This window comes from Triturus cristatus, chromosome 8 (assembly GCF_964204655.1).
Source record: "Triturus cristatus chromosome 8, aTriCri1.1, whole genome shotgun sequence".
Lineage (NCBI taxonomy): Eukaryota > Metazoa > Chordata > Amphibia > Caudata > Salamandridae > Triturus > Triturus cristatus.
In genome coordinates this window covers 1,018,887,113-1,018,913,028 of record NC_140591.1, presented here as the reverse complement: position 1 = coordinate 1,018,913,028, position 25,916 = coordinate 1,018,887,113, and positions in this window count along the sequence as shown.

Below are 25,916 nucleotides of genomic sequence, written 5' to 3'. Positions count from 1 at the left end.
TAAATATTACAAATTTAATATTTTTGACCATCTGTAGAAAGTTTGACAGGTCACGGGTCATCGTTTTTCATCAGAAAATTGATTTTTTCGACTGTAGAAAAATTGAATCAAAATGTCATTTGGATTGTGCCTCTTGTTGAATAATCACATTTTAAAGCCTCAATGTGACCAAAATTGACATTTTTACAGACTTTTTCTCCTACTCAGAAGCTTCTATTTTCACCAATTTCAGGCATTAAAATGACTCTAAACACACTTATTTTAGTTCCAAAAGTGATAATTCACATGCAATAGTCATTTACAGTCAAAAAATTAAATATTACAAATTTATTATTTTTTAACATCTGGAGAAAGTTTGACAGGTCACGGGTCATCGTTTTTCATCAGAAAATTGATTTTTTCGACTGTAGAAAAATTGAATCAAAATGTCATTTGGATTGTGCCTCATGTTGAATAACTACTTTTTAAAGCCTCAATGTGACCAAAATTGACATTTTTACAGACTTTTTCTCCTACTTAGAAGCTTCTATTTTGACCAATTTCAGGCATTAAAATGACTCTAAACACACTTATTTTTGTTCCAAAAGTGATAAGTCACATACAATAGTCATTTACAGTCAAAAAATTCAATATTAAAAAATTACAATTTTTGACCATCTGGAGAAAATTCGACAGGTCACGGGTCATCGTTTTTCATCAGAAAATAGATTTTTTTTGACTGTAGAAAAATTGAATCAAATTGTGCCTCATGTTGAATAACTACTTTTTAAAGCCTCAATGTGACCAAAATTGACATTTTTACAGACTTTTTCTCCTACTTAGAAGCTTCTATTTTGACCAATTTCAGGCATTAAAATGACTCTAAACACACTTATTTTTGTTCCAAAAGTGATAATTCACATGCAATAGTCATTTACAGTCAAAACATTCAATATTAAAAAATTACCATTTTTGACCATCTGGAGAAAATTCAACAGGTCACGGGTCATCATTTTTCATCAGAAAATTGATTTTTTGGACTGTAGAAAAATTAATTCAAAATGACATTTGGATTGTGCCTCGTGTTAAATAACTACTTTTTAAAGCCTCAATGTGACCAAAATTGACATTTTTACAGACTTTTTATCCTACTCAGAAGCTTCTATTTTCACCAATTTCAGGCATTAAAATGACTCTAAACACACTTATTTTAGTTCCAAAAGTGATAATTCACATGCAATAGTCATTTACAGTCAAAAAATTTAATATTACAAATTTATTATTTTTGACCATCTGAAGAAAGTTTGACAGGTCACGGGTAATCGTTTTTCATCAGAAAATAGATTTTTTTCGACTGTAGAAAAATTGAATCAAAATGTCATTTGGATTGTGCCTCATGTTGAATAACTACTTTTTAAAGCCTCAATGTGACTAAAATTGACATTTTTACAGACTTTTTTCCTACTCAGAAGCTTCAATTTTGACCAATTTCAGGCATTAAAATGACTCTAAACACACTTATTTTTGTTCCAAAAGTGATAATTCACATGCAATAGTCATTTACAGTCAAAAAATACAAGATTAAAAAATGACCATTTTTGACCATCTGGAGAAAATTCGACAGGTCACGGGTCATCGTTTTTCATCAGAAAATTGATTTTTTGGACTGTAGAAAAATTAATTCAAAATGTCATTTGGATTGTGCCTCATGTTGAATAACTACTTTTTAAAGCCTCAATGTGACCAAAATTGACATTTTTACCGACTTTTTCTCCTACTCAGAAGCTTCTATTTTCACCAATTTCAGGCATTAAAATGACTCTAAACACACTTATTTTAGTTCCAAAAGTGATAATTCACATGCAATAGTCATTTACAGTCAAAAAATTTAATATTACAAATTTATTATTTTTGACCATCTGAAGAAAGTTTGACAGGTCACGGGTAATCGTTTTTCATCAGAAAATAGATTTTTTTCGACTGTAGAAAAATTGAATCAAAATGTCATTTGGATTGTGCCTCATGTTGAATAACTACTTTTTAAAGCCTCAATGTGATCAAAATTGACATTTTTACAGACTTTTTCTCCTAATCAGAAGCTTCTATTTTCACCAATTTCAGGCATTAAAATGACTCTAAACACACTTATTTTTCTTCCAAAAGTGACAATTCACATGCAATAGTCATTTACAGTCAAAAAATTTAATATTACAAATTTATTATTTTTGACCATCTGTAGAAAGTTTGACAGGTCACGGGTCATCGTTTTTCATCAGAAAATTGATTTTTTCGACTGTAGAAAAATTGAATCAAACATGTCATTTGGATTGTGCCTCATGTTGAATAACTACTTTTTAAAGCCTCAATGTGACCAAAATTGACATTTTTACAGACTTTTTCTCCTACTCAGAAGCCTCTATTTTCACCAATTTCAGGCATAAAATGACTCTAAACACACTTATTTTTATTCCAAAAGTGACAATTCACATGCAATAGTCATTTACAGTCAAAAAAATAAATATTACAAATTTATTATTTTTGACCATCTGTAGAAAATTTGACAGGTCACGGGTCATCGTTTTTCATCAGAAAATTGATTTTTTTGACTGTAGAAAAATTGAATCAAAATGTCATTTGGATTGTGCCTCATGTTGAATAACTACTTTTTAAAGCCTCAATGTGACCAAAATTGACATTTTTACAGAGTTTTTCTCCTACTCAGAAGATTCTATTTTCACCAATTTCAGGCATTAAAATGACTCTAAACACACTTATTTTTCTTCCAAAAGTGACAATTCACATGCAATAGTCATTTACAGTCAAAAAATTAAATATTACAAATTTATTATTTTTGACCATCTGTAGAAAGTTTGACAGGTCACGGGTCATCGTTTTTCATCAGAAAATTGTTTTTTTCGACTGTAGAAAAATTGAATCAAAATGTCATTTGGATTGTGCCTCTTGTTGAATAATCACTTTTTAAAGCCTCAATGTGACCAAAATTGACATTTTTACAGACTTTTTCTCCTACTCAGAAGCTTCTATTTTCACCAATTTCAGGCATTAAAATGACTCTAAACACACTTATTTTAGTTCCAAAAGTGATAATTCACATGCAATAGTCATTTACAGTCAAAAAATTAAATATTACAAATTTATTATTTTTGACAATCTGTAGAAAGTTTGCAGGTCACGGGTCATCGTTTTTCATCAGAAAATTGATTTTTTCGACGGTAGAAAAATTGAATCAAAATGTCATTTGGATTGTGCCTCATGTTGAATAACTACTTTTTAAAGCCTCAATGTGACCAAAATTGACATTTTTACAGTCTTTTTCTCCTACTCAGAAGCTTCTATTTTCACCAATTTCAGGCATTAAAATGACTCTAAACACACGTATTTCAGTTCCAAAAGTGATAATTCACATGCAATAGTCATTTACAGACAAAAAATTAAATATTACAAATTTATTATTTTTTAACATCTGGAGAAAGTTTGACAGGTCACGGGTCATCGTTTTTCATCAGAAAATTGATTTTTTCGACTGTAGAAAAATTGAATCAAAATGTCATTTGGATTGTGCCTCATGTTGAATAACTACTTTTTAAAGCCTCAATGTGACCAAAATTGACATTTTTACAGACTTTTTCTCCTACTTAGAAGCTTCTATTTTGACCAATTTCAGGCATTAAAATGACTCTAAACACACTTATTTTTGTTCCAAAAGTGATAAGTCACATACAATAGTCATTTACAGTCAAAAAATTCAATATTAAAAAATTACAATTTTTGACCATCTGGAGAAAATTCGACAGGTCACGGGTCATCGTTTTTCATCAGAAAATAGATTTTTTTCGACTAGAAAAATTGAATCAAAATGTCATTTGGATTGTGCCTCATGTTGAATAACTACTTTTTAAAGCCTCAATGTGACCAAAATTGACATTTTTACCGACTTTTTCTCCTACTCAGAAGCTTCTATTTTCACCAATTTCAGGCATTAAAATGACTTTAAACACACTTATTTTAGTTCCAAAAGTGATAATTCACATGCAATAGTCATTTACAGTCAAAAAATTTAATATTACAAATTTATTATTTTTGACCATCTGAAGAAAGTTTGACAGGTCACGGGTAATCGTTTTTCATCAGAAAATAGATTTTTTTCGACTGTAGAAAAATTGAATCAAAATGTCATTTGGATTGTGCCTCATGTTGAATAACTACTTTTTAAAGCCTCAATGTGATCAAAATTGACATTTTTACAGACTTTTTCTCCTACTCAGAAGCTTCTATTTTCACCAATTTCAGGCATTAAAATGACTCTAAACACACTTATTTTTGTTCCAAAAGTGATAATTCACATGCAATAGTCATTTACAGTCAAAAAATTTAATATTACAAATTTATTATTTTTTAACATCTGGAGAAAGTTTGACAGGTCACGGGTCATAGTTTTTCATCAGAAAATTGATTTTTTCGACTGTAGAAAAATTGAATCAAAATGTCATTTGGATTGTGCCTCATGTTGAATAACTACTTTTTAAAGCCTCAATGTGACCAAAATTGACATTTTTACAGACTTTTTCTCCTACTTAGTAGCTTCTATTTTAACCAATTTCAGGCATTAAAATGACTCTAAACACACTTATTTTTGTTCCAAAAGTGATAAGTCACATACAATAGTCATTTACAGTCAAAAAATTCAATATTAAAAAATTACAATTTTTGACCATCTGGAGAAAATTTGACAGGTCACGGGTCATCGTTTTTCATCAGAAAATTGATTTTTTTCGACTGTAGAAAAATTGAATCAAAATGTCATTTGGATTGTGCCTCATGTTGAATAGCTACTTTTTAAAGCCTCAATGTGACCAAAATTGACATTTTTACAGAGTTTTTCTCCTACTCAGAAGATTCTATTTTCACCAATTTCAGGCATTAAAATGACTCTAAACACACTTATTTTTCTTCCAAAAGTGACAATTCACATGCAATAGTCATTTACAGTCAAAAAATTAAATATTACAAATTTATTATTTTTGACCATCTGTAGAAAGTTTGACAGGTCACGGGTCATCGTTTTTCATCAGAAAATTGTTTTTTTCGACTGTAGAAAAATTGAATCAAAATGTCATTTGGATTGTGCCTCTTGTTGAATAATCACTTTTTAAAGCCTCAATGTGACCAAAATTGACATTTTTACAGACTTTTTCTCCTACTCAGAAGCTTCTATTTTCACCAATTTCAGGCATTAAAATGACTCTAAACACACTTATTTTAGTTCCAAAAGTGATAATTCACATGCAATAGTCATTTACAGTCAAAAAATTAAATATTACAAATTTATTATTTTTGACAATCTGTAGAAAGTTTGCAGGTCACGGGTCATCGTTTTTCATCAGAAAATTGATTTTTTCGACGGTAGAAAAATTGAATCAAAATGTCATTTGGATTGTGCCTCATGTTGAATAACTACTTTTTAAAGCCTCAATGTGACCAAAATTGACATTTTTACAGTCTTTTTCTCCTACTCAGAAGCTTCTATTTTCACCAATTTCAGGCATTAAAATGACTCTAAACACACGTATTTCAGTTCCAAAAGTGATAATTCACATGCAATAGTCATTTACAGACAAAAAATTAAATATTACAAATTTATTATTTTTTAACATCTGGAGAAAGTTTGACAGGTCACGGGTCATCGTTTTTCATCAGAAAATTGATTTTTTCGACTGTAGAAAAATTGAATCAAAATGTCATTTGGATTGTGCCTCATGTTGAATAACTACTTTTTAAAGCCTCAATGTGACCAAAATTGACATTTTTACAGACTTTTTCTCCTACTTAGAAGCTTCTATTTTGACCAATTTCAGGCATTAAAATGACTCTAAACACACTTATTTTTGTTCCAAAAGTGATAAGTCACATACAATAGTCATTTACAGTCAAAAAATTCAATATTAAAAAATTACAATTTTTGACCATCTGGAGAAAATTCGACAGGTCACGGGTCATCGTTTTTCATCAGAAAATAGATTTTTTTCGACTAGAAAAATTGAATCAAAATGTCATTTGGATTGTGCCTCATGTTGAATAACTACTTTTTAAAGCCTCAATGTGACCAAAATTGACATTTTTACCGACTTTTTCTCCTACTCAGAAGCTTCTATTTTCACCAATTTCAGGCATTAAAATGACTTTAAACACACTTATTTTAGTTCCAAAAGTGATAATTCACATGCAATAGTCATTTACAGTCAAAAAATTTAATATTACAAATTTATTATTTTTGACCATCTGAAGAAAGTTTGACAGGTCACGGGTAATCGTTTTTCATCAGAAAATAGTTTTTTTTCGACTGTAGAAAAATTGAATCAAAATGTCATTTGGATTGTGCCTCATGTTGAATAACTACTTTTTAAAGCCTCAATGTGATCAAAATTGACATTTTTACAGACTTTTTCTCCTACTCAGAAGCTTCTATTTTCACCAATTTCAGGCATTAAAATGACTCTAAACACACTTATTTTTGTTCCAAAAGTGATAATTCACATGCAATAGTCATTTACAGTCAAAAAATTTAATATTACAAATTTATTATTTTTTAACATCTGGAGAAAGTTTGACAGGTCACGGGTCATAGTTTTTCATCAGAAAATTGATTTTTTCGACTGTAGAAAAATTGAATCAAAATGTCATTTGGATTGTGCCTCATGTTGAATAACTACTTTTTAAAGCCTCAATGTGACCAAAATTGACATTTTTACAGACTTTTTCTCCTACTTAGAAGCTTCTATTTTAACCAATTTCAGGCATTAAAATGACTCTAAACACACTTATTTTTGTTCCAAAAGTGATAAGTCACATACAATAGTCATTTACAGTCAAAAAATTCAATATTAAAAAATTACAATTTTTGACCATCTGGAGAAAATTTGACAGGTCACGGGTCATCGTTTTTCATCAGAAAATTGATTTTTTCGACTGTAGAAAAATTGAATCAAAATGTCATTTGGATTGTGCCTCATGTTGAATAACTACTTTTTAAAGCCTCAATGTGACCAAAATTGACATTTTTACAGAGTTTTTCTCCTACTCAGAAGATTCTATTTTCACCAATTTCAGGCATTAAAATGACTCTAAACACACTTATTTTTCTTCCAAAAGTGACAATTCACATGCAATAGTCATTTACAGTCAAAAAATTAAATATTACAAATTTATTATTTTTGACCATCTGTAGAAAGTTTGACAGGTCACGGGTCATCGTTTTTCATCAGAAAATTGATTTTTTCGACTGTAGAAAAATTGAATCAAAATGTCATTTGGATTGTGCCTCTTGTTGAATAATCACTTTTTAAAGCCTCAATGTGACCAAAATTGACATTTTTACAGACTTTTTCTCCTACTCAGAAGCTTCTATTTTCACCAATTTCAGGCATTAATATGACTCTAAACACACTTATTTTAGTTCCAAAAGTGATAATTCACATGCAATAGTCATTTACAGTCAAAAAATTAAATATTACAAATTTATTATTTTTGACAATCTGTAGAAAGTTTGCAGGTCACGGGTCATCGTTTTTCATCAGAAAATTGATTTTTTCGACGGTAGAAAAATTGAATCAAAATGTCATTTGGATTGTGCCTCATGTTGAATAACTACTTTTTAAAGCCTCAATGTGACCAAAATTGACATTTTTACAGTCTTTTTCTCCTACTCAGAAGCTTCTATTTTCACCAATTTCAGGCATTAAAATGACTCTAAACACACGTATTTCAGTTCCAAAAGTGATAATTCACATGCAATAGTCATTTACAGACAAAAAATTAAATATTACAAATTTATTATTTTTTAACATCTGGAGAAAGTTTGACAGGTCACGGGTCATCGTTTTTCATCAGAAAATTGATTTTTTCGACTGTAGAAAAATTGAATCAAAATGTCATTTGGATTGTGCCTCATGTTGAATAACTACTTTTTAAAGCCTCAATGTGACCAAAATTGACATTTTTACAGACTTTTTCTCCTACTTAGAAGCTTCTATTTTGACCAATTTCAGGCATTAAAATGACTCTAAACACACTTATTTTTGTTCCAAAAGTGATAAGTCACATACAATAGTCATTTACAGTCAAAAAATTCAATATTAAAAAATTACAATTTTTGACCATCTGGAGAAAATTCGACAGGTCACGGGTCATCGTTTTTCATCAGAAAATAGATTTTTTTCGACTAGAAAAATTGAATCAAAATGTCATTTGGATTGTGCCTCATGTTGAATAACTACTTTTTAAAGCCTCAATGTGACCAAAATTGACATTTTTACCGACTTTTTCTCCTACTCAGAAGCTTCTATTTTCACCAATTTCAGGCGTTAAAATGACTTTAAACACACTTATTTTAGTTCCAAAAGTGATAATTCACATGCAATAGTCATTTACAGTCAAAAAATTTAATATTACAAATTTATTATTTTTGACCATCTGAAGAAAGTTTGACAGGTCACGGGTAATCGTTTTTCATCAGAAAATAGATTTTTTTCGACTGTAGAAAAATTGAATCAAAATGTCATTTGGATTGTGCCTCATGTTGAATAACTACTTTTTAAAGCCTCAATGTGATCAAAATTGACATTTTTACAGACTTTTTCTCCTACTCAGAAGCTTCTATTTTCACCAATTTCAGGCATTAAAATGACTCTAAACACACTTATTTTTGTTCCAAAAGTGATAATTCACATGCAATAGTCATTTACAGTCAAAAAATTTAATATTACAAATTTATTATTTTTTAACATCTGGAGAAAGTTTGACAGGTCACGGGTCATAGTTTTTCATCAGAAAATTGATTTTTTCGACTGTAGAAAAATTGAATCAAAATGTCATTTGGATTGTGCCTCATGTTGAATAACTACTTTTTAAAGCCTCAATGTGACCAAAATTGACATTTTTACAGACTTTTTCTCCTACTTAGAAGCTTCTATTTTAACCAATTTCAGGCATTAAAATGACTCTAAACACACTTATTTTTGTTCCAAAAGTGATAAGTCACATACAATAGTCATTTACAGTCAAAAAATTAAATATTAAAAAATTACAATTTTTGACCATCTGGAGAAAATTTGACAGGTCACGGGTCATAGTTTTTCATCAGAAAATTGATTTTTTCGACTGTAGAAAAATTGAATCAAAATGTCATTTGGATTGTGCCTCATGTTGAATAACTACTTTTTAAAGCCTCAATGTGACCAAAATTGACATTTTTACAGACTTTTTCTCCTACTTAGAAGCTTCTATTTTAACCAATTTCAGGCATTAAAATGACTCTAAACACACTTATTTTTGTTCCAAAAGTGATAATTCACATGCAATAGTCATTTACAGTCAAAAAATTAAATATTACAAATTTATTATTTTTTAACATCTGGAGAAAGTTTGACAGGTCACGGGTCATCGTTTTTCATCAGAAAATTGATTTTTTCGACTGTAGAAAAATTGAATCAAAATGTCATTTGGATTGTGCCTCATGTTGAATAACTACTTTTTAAAGCCTCAATGTGACCAAAATTGACATTTTTACAGACTTTTTCTCCTACTTAGAAGCTTCTATTTTGACCAATTTCAGGCATTAAAATGACTCTAAACACACTTATTTTTGTTCCAAAAGTGATAAGTCACATACAATAGTCATTTACAGTCAAAAAATTCAATATTAAAAAATTACAATTTTTGACCATCTGGAGAAAATTCGACAGGTCACGGGTCATCGTTTTTCATCAGAAAATTGATTTTTATGACTGTAGAAAAATTGAATCAAAATGTCATTTGGATTGTGCCTCATGTTGAATAACTACTTTTTAAAGCCTCAATGTGACCAAAATTGACATTTTTACAGACTTTTTCTCCTACTTAGAAGCTTCTATTTTGACCAATTTCAGGCATTAAAATGACTCTAAACACACTTATTTTTGTTCCAAAAGTGATAAGTCACATACAATAGTCATTTACAGTCAAAAAATTCAATATTAAAAAATTACAATTTTTGACCATCTGGAGAAAATTCGACAGGTCACGGGTCATCGTTTTTCATCAGAAAATAGATTTTTTTCGACTAGAAAAATTGAATCAAAATGTCATTTGGATTGTGCCTCATGTTGAATAACTACTTTTTAAAGCCTCAATGTGACCAAAATTGACATTTTTACCGACTTTTTCTCCTACTCAGAAGCTTCTATTTTCACCAATTTCAGGCATTAAAATGACTCTAAACACACTTATTTTAGTTCCAAAAGTGATAATTCACATGCAATAGTCATTTACAGACAAAAAATTAAATATTACAAATTTATTATTTTTTAACATCTGGAGAAAGTTTGACAGGTCACGGGTCATCGTTTTTCATCAGAAAATTGATTTTTTCGACTGTAGAAAAATTGAATCAAAATGTCATTTGGATTGTGCCTCATGTTGAATAACTACTTTTTAAAGCCTCAATGTGACCAAAATTGACATTTTTACAGACTTTTTCTCCTACTTAGAAGCTTCTATTTTGACCAATTTCAGGCATTAAAATGACTCTAAACACACTTATTTTTGTTCCAAAAGTGATAAGTCACATACAATAGTCATTTACAGTCAAAAAATTCAATATTAAAAAATTACAATTTTTGACCATCTGGAAAAAATTCGACAGGTCACGGGTCATCGTTTTTCATCAGAAAATAGATTTTTTTTGACTGTAGAAAAATTGAATCAAAATGTCATTTGGATTGTGCCTCATGTTGAATAACTACTTTTTAAAGCCTCAATGTGACCAAAATTGACATTTTTACAGTCTTTTTCTCCTACTCAGAAGCTTCTATTTTCACCAATTTCAGGCATTAAAATGACTCTAAACACACGTATTTCAGTTCCAAAAGTGATAATTCACATGCAATAGTCATTTACAGACAAAAAATTAAATATTACAAATTTATTATTTTTTAACATCTGGAGAAAGTTTGACAGGTCACGGGTCATCGTTTTTCATCAGAAAATTGATTTTTTCGACTGTAGAAAAATTGAATCAAAATGTCATTTGGATTGTGCCTCATGTTGAATAACTACTTTTTAAAGCCTCAATGTGACCAAAATTGACATTTTTACAGACTTTTTCTCCTACTTAGAAGCTTCTATTTTGACCAATTTCAGGCATTAAAATGACTCTAAACACACTTATTTTTGTTCCAAAAGTGATAAGTCACATACAATAGTCATTTACAGTCAAAAAATTCAATATTAAAAAATTACAATTTTTGACCATCTGGAGAAAATTCGACAGGTCACGGGTCATCGTTTTTCATCAGAAAATTGATTTTTTCGACTGTAGAAAAATTGAATCAAAATGTCATTTGTATTGTGCCTCATGTTGAATAACTACTTTTTAAAGCCTCAATGTGACCAAAATTGACATTTTTACAGAGTTTTTCTCCTTTTCAGAAGATTCTATTTTCACCAATTTCAGGCATTAAAATGACTCTAAACACACTTATTTTTCTTCCAAAAGTGACAATTCACATGCAATAGTCATTTACAGTCAAAAAATTAAATATTACAAATTTATTATTTTTGACCATCTGTAGAAAGTTTGACAGGTCACGGGTCATCGTTTTTCATCAGAAAATTGATTTTTTCGACTGTAGAAAAATTGAATCAAAATGTCATTTGGATTGTGCCTCATGTTGAATAACTACTTTTTAAAGCCTCAATGTGACCAAAATTGACATTTTTACAGACTTTTTCTCCTACTCAGAAGCTTCTATTTTCACCAATTTCAGGCATTAAAATGACTCTAAACACACTTATTTTAGTTCCAAAAGTGATAATTCACATGCAATAGTCATTTACAGTCAAAAAATTAAATATTACAAATTTATTATTTTTTAACATCTGGAGAAAGTTTGACAGGTCACGGGTCATCGTTTTTCATCAGAAAATTGATTTTTTCGACTGTAGAAAAATTGAATCAAAATGTCATTTGGATTGTGCCTCATGTTGAATAACTACTTTTTAAAGCCTCAATGTGACCAAAATTGACATTTTTACAGACTTTTTCTCCTACTTAGAAGCTTCTATTTTGACCAATTTCAGGCATTAAAATGACTCTAAACACACTTATTTTTGTTCCAAAAGTGATAAGTCACATACAATAGTCATTTACAGTCAAAAAATTCAATATTAAAAAATTACAATTTTTGACCATCTGGAGAAAATTCGACAGGTCACGGGTCATCGTTTTTCATCAGAAAATAGATTTTTTTCGACTGTAGAAAAATTTAATCAAAATGTCATTTGGATTGTGCCTCATGTTGAATAACTACTTTTTAAAGCCTCAATGTGACCAAAATTGACATTTTTACAGACTTTTTCTCCTACTCAGAAGCTTCTATTTTCACCAATTTCAGGCATTAAAATGACTCTAAACACACTTATTTTTGTTCCAAAAGTGATAATTCACATGCAATAGTCATTTAAAGTCAAAAAATTTATTATTACAAATTTATTATTTTTGACCATCTGGAGAAAGTTTGACAGGTCACGGGTCATCGTTTTTCGTCAGAAAATTGATTTTTTCGACTGTAGAAAAATTGAATCAAAATGTCATTTGGATTGTGCCTCATGTTGAATAACTACTTTTTAAAGCCTCAATGTGACCAAAATTGACATTTTTACAGAGTTTTTCTCCTACTCAGAAGCTTCTATTTTCACCCATTTCAGGCATAAAATGACTCTAAACACACTTATTTTTATTCCAAAAGTGACAATTCACATGCAATAGTCATTTACAGTCAAAAAAATAAATATTACAAATTTATTATTTTTGACCATCTGGAGAAAGTTTGACAGGTCACGGGTCATCGTTTTTCGTCAGAAAATTGATTTTTTCGACTGTAGAAAAATTGAATCAAAATGTCATTTGGATTGTGCCTCATGTTGAATAACTACTTTTTAAAGCCTCAATGTGACCAAAATTTACATTTTTACAGAGTTTTTCTCCTACTCAGAAGCTTCTATTTTGACCAATTTCAGGCATTAAAATGACTCTAAACACACTTATTTTTGTTCCAAAAGTGATAATTCACATGCAATAGTCATTTACAGTCAACAAATGCAATATTAAAAATTTACCATTTTTGACCATCTGGAGAAAATTCGACAGGTCACGGGGTCATCGTTTTTCATCAGAAAATTGATTTTTTCGACTGTAGAAAAATTGAATCAAAATGTCATTTGGATTGTGCCTCATGTTGAATAACTACTTTTTAAAGCCTCAATGTGACCAAAATTGACATTTTTACCGACTTTTTCTCCTACTCAGAAGCTTCTATTCTCACCAATTTCAGGCATTAAAATGACTCTAAACACACTTATTTTTATTCCAAAAGTGACAATTCACATGCAATAGTCATTTACAGTCAAAAAATTCAATATTAAAAAGTTACCATTTTTGACCATCTGGAGAAAATTCGACTGGTCACGGGTCATCATTTTTCATCAGAAAATTGATTTTTTTGGACTGTAGAAAAATTAATTCAAAATGTCATTTGGATTGTGCCTCGTGTTAAATAACTAATTTTTAAAGCCTCAATGTGACCAAAATTGACATTTTTACAGAGTTTTTCTCCTTTTCAGAAGATTCTATTTTCACCAATTTCAGGCATTAAAATGACTCTAAACACACTTATTTTTCTTCCAAAAGTGACAATTCACATGCAATAGTCATTTACAGTCAAAAAATTAAATATTACAAATTTATTATTTTTGACCATCTGTAGAAAGTTTGACAGGTCACGGGTCATCGTTTTTCATCAGAAAATTGATTTTTTCGACTGTAGAAAAATTGAATCAAAATGTCATTTGGATTGTGCCTCTTGTTGAATAATCACATTTTAAAGCCTCAATGTGACCAAAATTGACATTTTTACAGACTTTTTCTCCTACTCAGAAGCTTCTATTTTCACCAATTTCAGGCATTAAAATGACTCTAAACACACTTATTTTAGTTCCAAAAGTGATAATTCACATGCAATAGTCATTTACAGTCAAAAAATTAAATATTACAAATTTATTATTTTTTAACATCTGGAGAAAGTTTGACAGGTCACGGGTCATCGTTTTTCATCAGAAAATTGATTTTTTCGACTGTAGAAAAATTGAATCAAAATGTTATTTGGATTGTGCCTCATGTTGAATAACTACTTTTTAAAGCCTCAATGTGACCAAAATTGACATTTTTACAGACTTTTTCTCCTACTTAGAAGCTTCTATTTTGACCAATTTCAGGCATTAAAATGACTCTAAACACACTTATTTTTGTTCCAAAAGTGATAAGTCACATACAATAGTCATTTACAGTCAAAAAATTCAATATTAAAAAATTACAATTTTTGACCATCTGGAGAAAATTCGACAGGTCACGGGTCATCGTTTTTCATCAGAAAATAGATTTTTTTTGACTGTAGAAAAATTGAATCAAATTGTGCCTCATGTTGAATAACTACTTTTTAAAGCCTCAATGTGACCAAAATTGACATTTTTACAGACTTTTTCTCCTACTTAGAAGCTTCTATTTTGACCAATTTCAGGCATTAAAATGACTCTAAACACACTTATTTTTGTTCCAAAAGTGATAATTCACATGCAATAGTCATTTACAGTCAAAACATTCAATATTAAAAAATTACCATTTTTGACCATCTGGAGAAAATTCAACAGGTCACGGGTCATCATTTTTCATCAGAAAATTGATTTTTTGGACTGTAGAAAAATTAATTCAAAATGTCATTTGGATTGTGCCTCGTGTTAAATAACTACTTTTTAAAGCCTCAATGTGACCAAAATTGACATTTTTACAGACTTTTTATCCTACTCACAAGCTTCTATTTTCACCAATTTCAGGCATTAAAATGACTCTAAACACACTTATTTTAGTTCCAAAAGTGATAATTCACATGCAATAGTCATTTACAGTCAAAAAATTTAATATTACAAATTTATTATTTTTGACCATCTGAAGAAAGTTTGACAGGTCACGGGTAATCGTTTTTCATCAGAAAATAGATTTTTTTCGACTGTAGAAAAATTGAATCAAAATGTCATTTGGATTGTGCCTCATGTTGAATAACTACTTTTTAAAGCCTCAATGTGACTAAAATTGACATTTTTACAGACTTTTTTCCTACTCAGAAGCTTCAATTTTGACCAATTTCAGGCATTAAAATGACTCTAAACACACTTATTTTTGTTCCAAAAGTGATAATTCACATGCAATAGTCATTTACAGTCAAAAAATACAAGATTAAAAAATGACCATTTTTGACCATCTGGAGAAAATTCGACAGGTCACGGGTCATCGTTTTTCATCAGAAAATTGATTTTTTGGACTGTAGAAAAATTAATTCAAAATGTCATTTGGATTGTGCCTCATGTTGAATAACTACTTTTTAAAGCCTCAATGTGACCAAAATTGACATTTTTACCGACTTTTTCTCCTACTCAGAAGCTTCTATTTTCACCAATTTCAGGCATTAAAATGACTCTAAACACACTTATTTTAGTTCCAAAAGTGATAATTCACATGCAATAGTCATTTACAGTCAAAAAATTTAATATTACAAATTTATTATTTTTGACCATCTGAAGAAAGTTTGACAGGTCACGGGTAATCGTTTTTCATCAGAAAATAGATTTTTTTCGACTGTAGAAAAATTGAATCAAAATGTCATTTGGATTGTGCCTCATGTTGAATAACTACTTTTTAAAGCCTCAATGTGATCAAAATTGACATTTTTACAGACTTTTTCTCCTAATCAGAAGCTTCTATTTTCACCAATTTCAGGCATTAAAATGACTCTAAACACACTTATTTTTCTTCCAAAAGTGACAATTCACATGCAATAGTCATTTACAGTCAAAAAATTTAATATTACAAATTTATTATTTTTGACCATCTGTAGAAAGTTTGACAGGTCACGGGTCATCGTTTTTCATCAGAAAATTGATTTTTTCGACTGTAGAAAAATTGAATCAAACATGTCATTTGGATTGTGCCTCATGTTGAATAACTACTTTTTAAAGCCTCAATGTGACCAAAATTGACATTTTTACAGACTTTTTCTCCTACTCAGAAGCCTCTATTTTCACCAATTTCAGGCATAAAATGACTCTAAACACACTTATTTTTATTCCAAAAGTGACAATTCACATGCAATAGTCATTTACAGTCAAAAAAATAAATATTACAAATTTATTATTTTTGACCATCTGTAGAAAATTTGACAGGTCACGGGTCATCGTTTTTCATCAGAAAATTGATTTTTTTGACTGTAGAAAAATTGAATCAAAATGTCATTTGGATTGTGCCTCATGTTGAATAACTACTTTTTAAAGCCTCAATGTGACCAAAATTGACATTTTTACAGAGTTTTTCTCCTACTCAGAAGATTCTATTTTCACCAATTTCAGGCATTAAAATGACTCTAAACACACTTATTTTTCTTCCAAAAGTGACAATTCACATGCAATAGTCATTTACAGTCAAAAAATTAAATATTACAAATTTATTATTTTTGACCATCTGTAGAAAGTTTGACAGGTCACGGGTCATCGTTTTTCATCAGAAAATTGTTTTTTTCGACTGTAGAAAAATTGAATCAAAATGTCATTTGGATTGTGCCTCTTGTTGAATAATCACTTTTTAAAGCCTCAATGTGACCAAAATTGACATTTTTACAGACTTTTTCTCCTACTCAGAAGCTTCTATTTTCACCAATTTCAGGCATTAAAATGACTCTAAACACACTTATTTTAGTTCCAAAAGTGATAATTCACATGCAATAGTCATTTACAGTCAAAAAATTAAATATTACAAATTTATTATTTTTGACAATCTGTAGAAAGTTTGCAGGTCACGGGTCATCGTTTTTCATCAGAAAATTGATTTTTTCGACGGTAGAAAAATTGAATCAAAATGTCATTTGGATTGTGCCTCATGTTGAATAACTACTTTTTAAAGCCTCAATGTGACCAAAATTGACATTTTTACAGTCTTTTTCTCCTACTCAGAAGCTTCTATTTTCACCAATTTCAGGCATTAAAATGACTCTAAACACACGTATTTCAGTTCCAAAAGTGATAATTCACATGCAATAGTCATTTACAGACAAAAAATTAAATATTACAAATTTATTATTTTTTAACATCTGGAGAAAGTTTGACAGGTCACGGGTCATCGTTTTTCATCAGAAAATTGATTTTTTCGACTGTAGAAAAATTGAATCAAAATGTCATTTGGATTGTGCCTCATGTTGAATAACTACTTTTTAAAGCCTCAATGTGACCAAAATTGACATTTTTACAGACTTTTTCTCCTACTTAGAAGCTTCTATTTTGACCAATTTCAGGCATTAAAATGACTCTAAACACACTTATTTTTGTTCCAAAAGTGATAAGTCACATACAATAGTCATTTACAGTCAAAAAATTCAATATTAAAAAATTACAATTTTTGACCATCTGGAGAAAATTCGACAGGTCACGGGTCATCGTTTTTCATCAGAAAATAGATTTTTTTCGACTAGAAAAATTGAATCAAAATGTCATTTGGATTGTGCCTCATGTTGAATAACTACTTTTTAAAGCCTCAATGTGACCAAAATTGACATTTTTACCGACTTTTTCTCCTACTCAGAAGCTTCTATTTTCACCAATTTCAGGCATTAAAATGACTTTAAACACACTTATTTTAGTTCCAAAAGTGATAATTCACATGCAATAGTCATTTACAGTCAAAAAATTTAATATTACAAATTTATTATTTTTGACCATCTGAAGAAAGTTTGACAGGTCACGGGTAATCGTTTTTCATCAGAAAATAGATTTTTTTCGACTGTAGAAAAATTGAATCAAAATGTCATTTGGATTGTGCCTCATGTTGAATAACTACTTTTTAAAGCCTCAATGTGATCAAAATTGACATTTTTACAGACTTTTTCTCCTACTCAGAAGCTTCTATTTTCACCAATTTCAGGCATTAAAATGACTCTAAACACACTTATTTTTGTTCCAAAAGTGATAATTCACATGCAATAGTCATTTACAGTCAAAAAATTTAATATTACAAATTTATTATTTTTTAACATCTGGAGAAAGTTTGACAGGTCACGGGTCATAGTTTTTCATCAGAAAATTGATTTTTTCGACTGTAGAAAAATTGAATCAAAATGTCATTTGGATTGTGCCTCATGTTGAATAACTACTTTTTAAAGCCTCAATGTGACCAAAATTGACATTTTTACAGACTTTTTCTCCTACTTAGAAGCTTCTATTTTAACCAATTTCAGGCATTAAAATGACTCTAAACACACTTATTTTTGTTCCAAAAGTGATAAGTCACATACAATAGTCATTTACAGTCAAAAAATTCAATATTAAAAAATTACAATTTTTGACCATCTGGAGAAAATTTGACAGGTCACGGGTCATCGTTTTTCATCAGAAAATTGATTTTTTCGACTGTAGAAAAATTGAATCAAAATGTCATTTGGATTGTGCCTCATGTTGAATAGCTACTTTTTAAAGCCTCAATGTGACCAAAATTGACATTTTTACAGAGTTTTTCTCCTACTCAGAAGATTCTATTTTCACCAATTTCAGGCATTAAAATGACTCTAAACACACTTATTTTTCTTCCAAAAGTGACAATTCACATGCAATAGTCATTTACAGTCAAAAAATTAAATATTACAAATTTATTATTTTTGACCATCTGTAGAAAGTTTGACAGGTCACGGGTCATCGTTTTTCATCAGAAAATTGTTTTTTTCGACTGTAGAAAAATTGAATCAAAATGTCATTTGGATTGTGCCTCTTGTTGAATAATCACTTTTTAAAGCCTCAATGTGACCAAAATTGACATTTTTACAGACTTTTTCTCCTACTCAGAAGCTTCTATTTTCACCAATTTCAGGCATTAAAATGACTCTAAACACACTTATTTTACTTCCAAAAGTGATAATTCACATGCAATAGTCATTTACAGTCAAAAAATTAAATATTACAAATTTATTATTTTTGACAATCTGTAGAAAGTTTGCAGGTCACGGGTCATCGTTTTTCATCAGAAAATTGATTTTTTCGACGGTAGAAAAATTGAATCAAAATGTCATTTGGATTGTGCCTCATGTTGAATAACTACTTTTTAAAGCCTCAATGTGACCAAAATTGACATTTTTACAGTCTTTTTCTCCTACTCAGAAGCTTCTATTTTCACCAATTTCAGGCATTAAAATGACTCTAAACACACGTATTTCAGTTCCAAAAGTGATAATTCACATGCAATAGTCATTTACAGACAAAAAATTAAATATTACAAATTTATTATTTTTTAACATCTGGAGAAAGTTTGACAGGTCACGGGTCATCGTTTTTCATCAGAAAATTGATTTTTTCGACTGTAGAAAAATTGAATCAAAATGTCATTTGGATTGTGCCTCATGTTGAATAACTACTTTTTAAAGCCTCAATGTGACCAAAATTGACATTTTTACAGACTTTTTCTCCTACTTAGAAGCTTCTATTTTGACCAATTTCAGGCATTAAAATGACTCTAAACACACTTATTTTTGTTCCAAAAGTGATAAGTCACATACAATAGTCATTTACAGTCAAAAAATTCAATATTAAAAAATTACAATTTTTGACCATCTGGAGAAAATTCGACAGGTCACGGGTCATCGTTTTTCATCAGAAAATAGATTTTTTTCGACTAGAAAAATTGAATCAAAATGTCATTTGGATTGTGCCTCATGTTGAATAACTACTTTTTAAAGCCTCAATGTGACCAAAATTGACATTTTTACCGACTTTTTCTCCTACTCAGAAGCTTCTATTTTCACCAATTTCAGGCATTAAAATGACTTTAAACACACTTATTTTAGTTCCAAAAGTGATAATTCACATGCAATAGTCATTTACAGTCAAAAAATTTAATATTACAAATTTATTATTTTTGACCATCTGAAGAAAGTTTGACAGGTCACGGGTAATCGTTTTTCATCAGAAAATAGATTTTTTTCGACTGTAGAAAAATTGAATCAAAATGTCATTTGGATTGTGCCTCATGTTGAATAACTACTTTTTAAAGCCTCAATGTGATCAAAATTGACATTTTTACAGACTTTTTCTCCTACTCAGAAGCTTCTATTTTCACCAATTTCAGGCATTAAAATGACTCTAAACACACTTATTTTTGTTCCAAAAGTGATAATTCACATGCAATAGTCATTTACAGTCAAAAAATTTAATATTACAAATTTATTATTTTTTAACATCTGGAGAAAGTTTGACAGGTCACGGGTCATAGTTTTTCATCAGAAAATTGATTTTTTCGACTGTAGAAAAATTGAATCAAAATGTCATTTGGATTGTGCCTCATGTTGAATAACTACTTTTTAAAGCCTCAATGTGACCAAAATTGACATTTTTACAGACTTTTTCTCCTACTTAGAAGCTTCTATTTTAACCAATTTCAGGCATTAAAATGACTCTAAACACACTTATTTTTGTTCCAAAAGTGATAAGTCACATACAATAGTCATTTACAGTCAAAAAATTCAATATTAAAAAATTACAATTTTTGACCATCTGGAGAAAATTTGACAGGTCACGGGTCATCGTTTTTCATCAGAAAATTGATTTTTTCGACTGTAGAAAAATTGAATCAAAATGTCATTTGGATTGTGCCTCATGTTGAATAACTACTTTTTAAAGCCTCAATGTGACCAAAATTGACATTTTTACAGAGTTTTTCTCCTACTCAGAAGATTCTATTTTCACCAATTTCAGGCATTAAAATGACTCTAAACACACTTATTTTTCTTCCAAAAGTGACAATTCACATGCAATAGTCATTTACAGTCAAAAAATTAAATATTACAAATTTATTATTTTTGACCATCTGTAGAAAGTTTGACAGGTCACGGGTCATCGTTTTTCATCAGAAAATTGATTTTTTCGACTGTAGAAAAATTGAATCAAAATGTCATTTGGATTGTGCCTCTTGTTGAATAATCACTTTTTAAAGCCTCAATGTGACCAAAATTGACATTTTTACAGACTTTTTCTCCTACTCAGAAGCTTCTATTTTCACCAATTTCAGGCATTAATATGACTCTAAACACACTTATTTTAGTTCCAAAAGTGATAATTCACATGCAATAGTCATTTACAGTCAAAAAATTAAATATTACAAATTTATTATTTTTGACAATCTGTAGAAAGTTTGCAGGTCACGGGTCATCGTTTTTCATCAGAAAATTGATTTTTTCGACGGTAGAAAAATTGAATCAAAATGTCATTTGGATTGTGCCTCATGTTGAATAACTACTTTTTAAAGCCTCAATGTGACCAAAATTGACATTTTTACAGTCTTTTTCTCCTACTCAGAAGCTTCTATTTTCACCAATTTCAGGCATTAAAATGACTCTAAACACACGTATTTCAGTTCCAAAAGTGATAATTCACATGCAATAGTCATTTACAGACAAAAAATTAAATATTACAAATTTATTATTTTTTAACATCTGGAGAAAGTTTGACAGGTCACGGGTCATCGTTTTTCATCAGAAAATTGATTTTTTCGACTGTAGAAAAATTGAATCAAAATGTCATTTGGATTGTGCCTCATGTTGAATAACTACTTTTTAAAGCCTCAATGTGACCAAAATTGACATTTTTACAGACTTTTTCTCCTACTTAGAAGCTTCTATTTTGACCAATTTCAGGCATTAAAATGACTCTAAACACACTTATTTTTGTTCCAAAAGTGATAAGTCACATACAATAGTCATTTACAGTCAAAAAATTCAATATTAAAAAATTACAATTTTTGACCATCTGGAGAAAATTCGACAGGTCACGGGTCATCGTTTTTCATCAGAAAATAGATTTTTTTCGACTAGAAAAATTGAATCAAAATGTCATTTGGATTGTGCCTCATGTTGAATAACTACTTTTTAAAGCCTCAATGTGACCAAAATTGACATTTTTACCGACTTTTTCTCCTACTCAGAAGCTTCTATTTTCACCAATTTCAGGCGTTAAAATGACTTTAAACACACTTATTTTAGTTCCAAAAGTGATAATTCACATGCAATAGTCATTTACAGTCAAAAAATTTAATATTACAAATTTATTATTTTTGACCATCTGAAGAAAGTTTGACAGGTCACGGGTAATCGTTTTTCATCAGAAAATAGATTTTTTTCGACTGTAGAAAAATTGAATCAAAATGTCATTTGGATTGTGCCTCATGTTGAATAACTACTTTTTAAAGCCTCAATGTGATCAAAATTGACATTTTTACAGACTTTTTCTCCTACTCAGAAGCTTCTATTTTCACCAATTTCAGGCATTAAAATGACTCTAAACACACTTATTTTTGTTCCAAAAGTGATAATTCACATGCAATAGTCATTTACAGTCAAAAAATTTAATATTACAAATTTATTATTTTTTAACATCTGGAGAAAGTTTGACAGGTCACGGGTCATAGTTTTTCATCAGAAAATTGATTTTTTCGACTGTAGAAAAATTGAATCAAAATGTCATTTGGATTGTGCCTCATGTTGAATAACTACTTTTTAAAGCCTCAATGTGACCAAAATTGACATTTTTACAGACTTTTTCTCCTACTTAGAAGCTTCTATTTTAACCAATTTCAGGCATTAAAATGACTCTAAACACACTTATTTTTGTTCCAAAAGTGATAAGTCACATACAATAGTCATTTACAGTCAAAAAATTAAATATTAAAAAATTACAATTTTTGACCATCTGGAGAAAATTTGACAGGTCACGGGTCATAGTTTTTCATCAGAAAATTGATTTTTTCGACTGTAGAAAAATTGAATCAAAATGTCATTTGGATTGTGCCTCATGTTGAATAACTACTTTTTAAAGCCTCAATGTGACCAAAATTGACATTTTTACAGACTTTTTCTCCTACTTAGAAGCTTCTATTTTAACCAATTTCAGGCATTAAAATGACTCTAAACACACTTATTTTTGTTCCAAAAGTGATAATTCACATGCAATAGTCATTTACAGTCAAAAAATTAAATATTACAAATTTATTATTTTTTAACATCTGGAGAAAGTTTGACAGGTCACGGGTCATCGTTTTTCATCAGAAAATTGATTTTTTCGACTGTAGAAAAATTGAATCAAAATGTCATTTGGATTGTGCCTCATGTTGAATAACTACTTTTTAAAGCCTCAATGTGACCAAAATTGACATTTTTACAGACTTTTTCTCCTACTTAGAAGCTTCTATTTTGACCAATTTCAGGCATTAAAATGACTCTAAACACACTTATTTTTGTTCCAAAAGTGATAAGTCACATACAATAGTCATTTACAGTCAAAAAATTCAATATTAAAAAATTACAATTTTTGACCATCTGGAGAAAATTCGACAGGTCACGGGTCATCGTTTTTCATCAGAAAATTGATTTTTATGACTGTAGAAAAATTGAATCAAAATGTCATTTGGATTGTGCCTCATGTTGAATAACTACTTTTTAAAGCCTCAATGTGACCAAAATTGACATTTTTACAGACTTTTTCTCCTACTTAGAAGCTTCTATTTTGACCAATTTCAGGCATTAAAATGACTCTAAACACACTTATTTTTGTTCCAAAAGTGATAAGTCACATACAATAGTCATTTACAGTCAAAAAATTCAATATTAAAAAATTACAATTTTTGACCATCTGGAGAAAATTCGACAGGTCACGGGTCATCGTTTTTCATCAGAAAATAGATTTTTTTCGACTAGAAAAATTGAATCAAAATGTCATTTGGATTGTGCCTCATGTTGAATAACTACTTTTTAAAGCCTCAATGTGACCAAAATTGACATTTTTACAGACTTTTTCTCCTACTCAGAAGCTTCTATTTTCACCAATTTCAGGCATTAAAATGACTCTAAACACACGTATTTCAGTTCCAAAAGTGATAATTCACATGCAATAGTCATTTACAGACAAAAAATTAAATATTACAAATTTATTATTTTTTAACATCTGGAGAAAGTTTGACAGGTCACGGGTCATCGTTTTTCATCAGAAAATTGATTTTTTCGACTGTAGAAAAATTGAATCAAAATGTCATTTGGATTGTGCCTCATGTTGAATAACTACTTTTTAAAGCCTCAATGTGACCAAAATTGACATTTTTACAGACTTTTTCTCCTACTTAGAAGCTTCTATTTTGACCAATTTCAGGCATTAAAATGACTCTAAACACACTTATTTTTGTTCCAAAAGTGATAAGTCACATACAATAGTCATTTACAGTCAAAAAATTCAATATTAAAAAATTACAATTTTTGACCATCTGGAGAAAATTCGACAGGTCACGGGTCATCGTTTTTCATCAGAAAATTGATTTTTTCGACTGTAGAAAAATTGAATCAAAATGTCATTTGTATTGTGCCTCATGTTGAATAACTACTTTTTAAAGCCTCAATGTGACCAAAATTGACATTTTTACAGAGTTTTTCTCCTTTTCAGAAGATTCTATTTTCACCAATTTCAGGCATTAAAATGACTCTAAACACACTTATTTTTCTTCCAAAAGTGACAATTCACATGCAATAGTCATTTACAGTCAAAAAATTAAATATTACAAATTTATTATTTTTGACCATCTGTAGAAAATTAGACAGGTCACCGGTCTTAATTTTTCATCAGAAAATTGATTTTTTGGACTGTAGAAAAATTAATTCAAAATGTCATTTGGATTGTGCCTCGTGTTAAATAACTACTTTTTAAAGCCTCAATGCGACCAAAATTGACATTTTTTACAGACTTTTTCTCCTACTTAGAAGCTTCTATTTTGACCAATTTCAGGCATTAAAATGACTCTAAACACACTTATTTTAGTTCCAAAAGTGATAATTCACATGCAATAGTCATTTACAGTCAAAAAATTTAATATTACAAATTTATTATTTTTGACCATCTGGAGAAAGTTTGACAGGTCACGGGTCATCATTTTTCATCAGAAAATTGATTTTTTGGACTGTAGAAAAATTGAATCAAAATGTCATTTGGATTGTGCCTCATGTTGAATAACTACTTTTTAAAGCCTCAATGTGACCAAAATTGACATTTTTACAGACTTTTTCTCCTACTCAGAAGCTTCTATTTTCACCAATGTCAGGCATTAAAATGACTCTAAACACACTTATTTTTGTTCCAAAAGTGATAATTCACATGCAATAGTCATTTACAGTCAAAAAATTAAATATTACAAATTTATTATTTTTTAACATCTGGAGAAAGTTTGACAGGTCACGGGTCATCGTTTTTCATCAGAAAATTGATTTTTTCGACTGTAGAAAAATTGAATCAAAATGTCATTTGGATTGTGCCTCATGTTGAATAACTTCTTTTTAAAGCCTCAATGTGACCAAAATTGACATTTTTACAGAGTTTTTCTCCTACTCAGAAGCTTCTATTTTCACCAATGTCAGGCATTAAAATGACTCTAAACACACTTATTTTTGTTCCAAAAGTGATAATTCACATGCAATAGTCATTTACAGTCAAAAAATTCAATATTAAAAATTTACCATTTTTGACCATCTGGAGAAAATTCGACAGGTCACGGGTCATAGTTTTTCATCAGAAAATTTATTTTTTCAACTGTAGAAAAAGTGAATCAAAATGTCATTTGGATTAAGCCTCATGTTGAATAACTACTTTTTAAAGCCTCAATGTGAGCAAAATTGACATTTTTACAGACTTTTTCTCCTACTCAGAAGCTTCTATTTTGACCAATTTCAGGCATTAAAATGACTCTAAACACACTTATTTTTGTTCCAAAA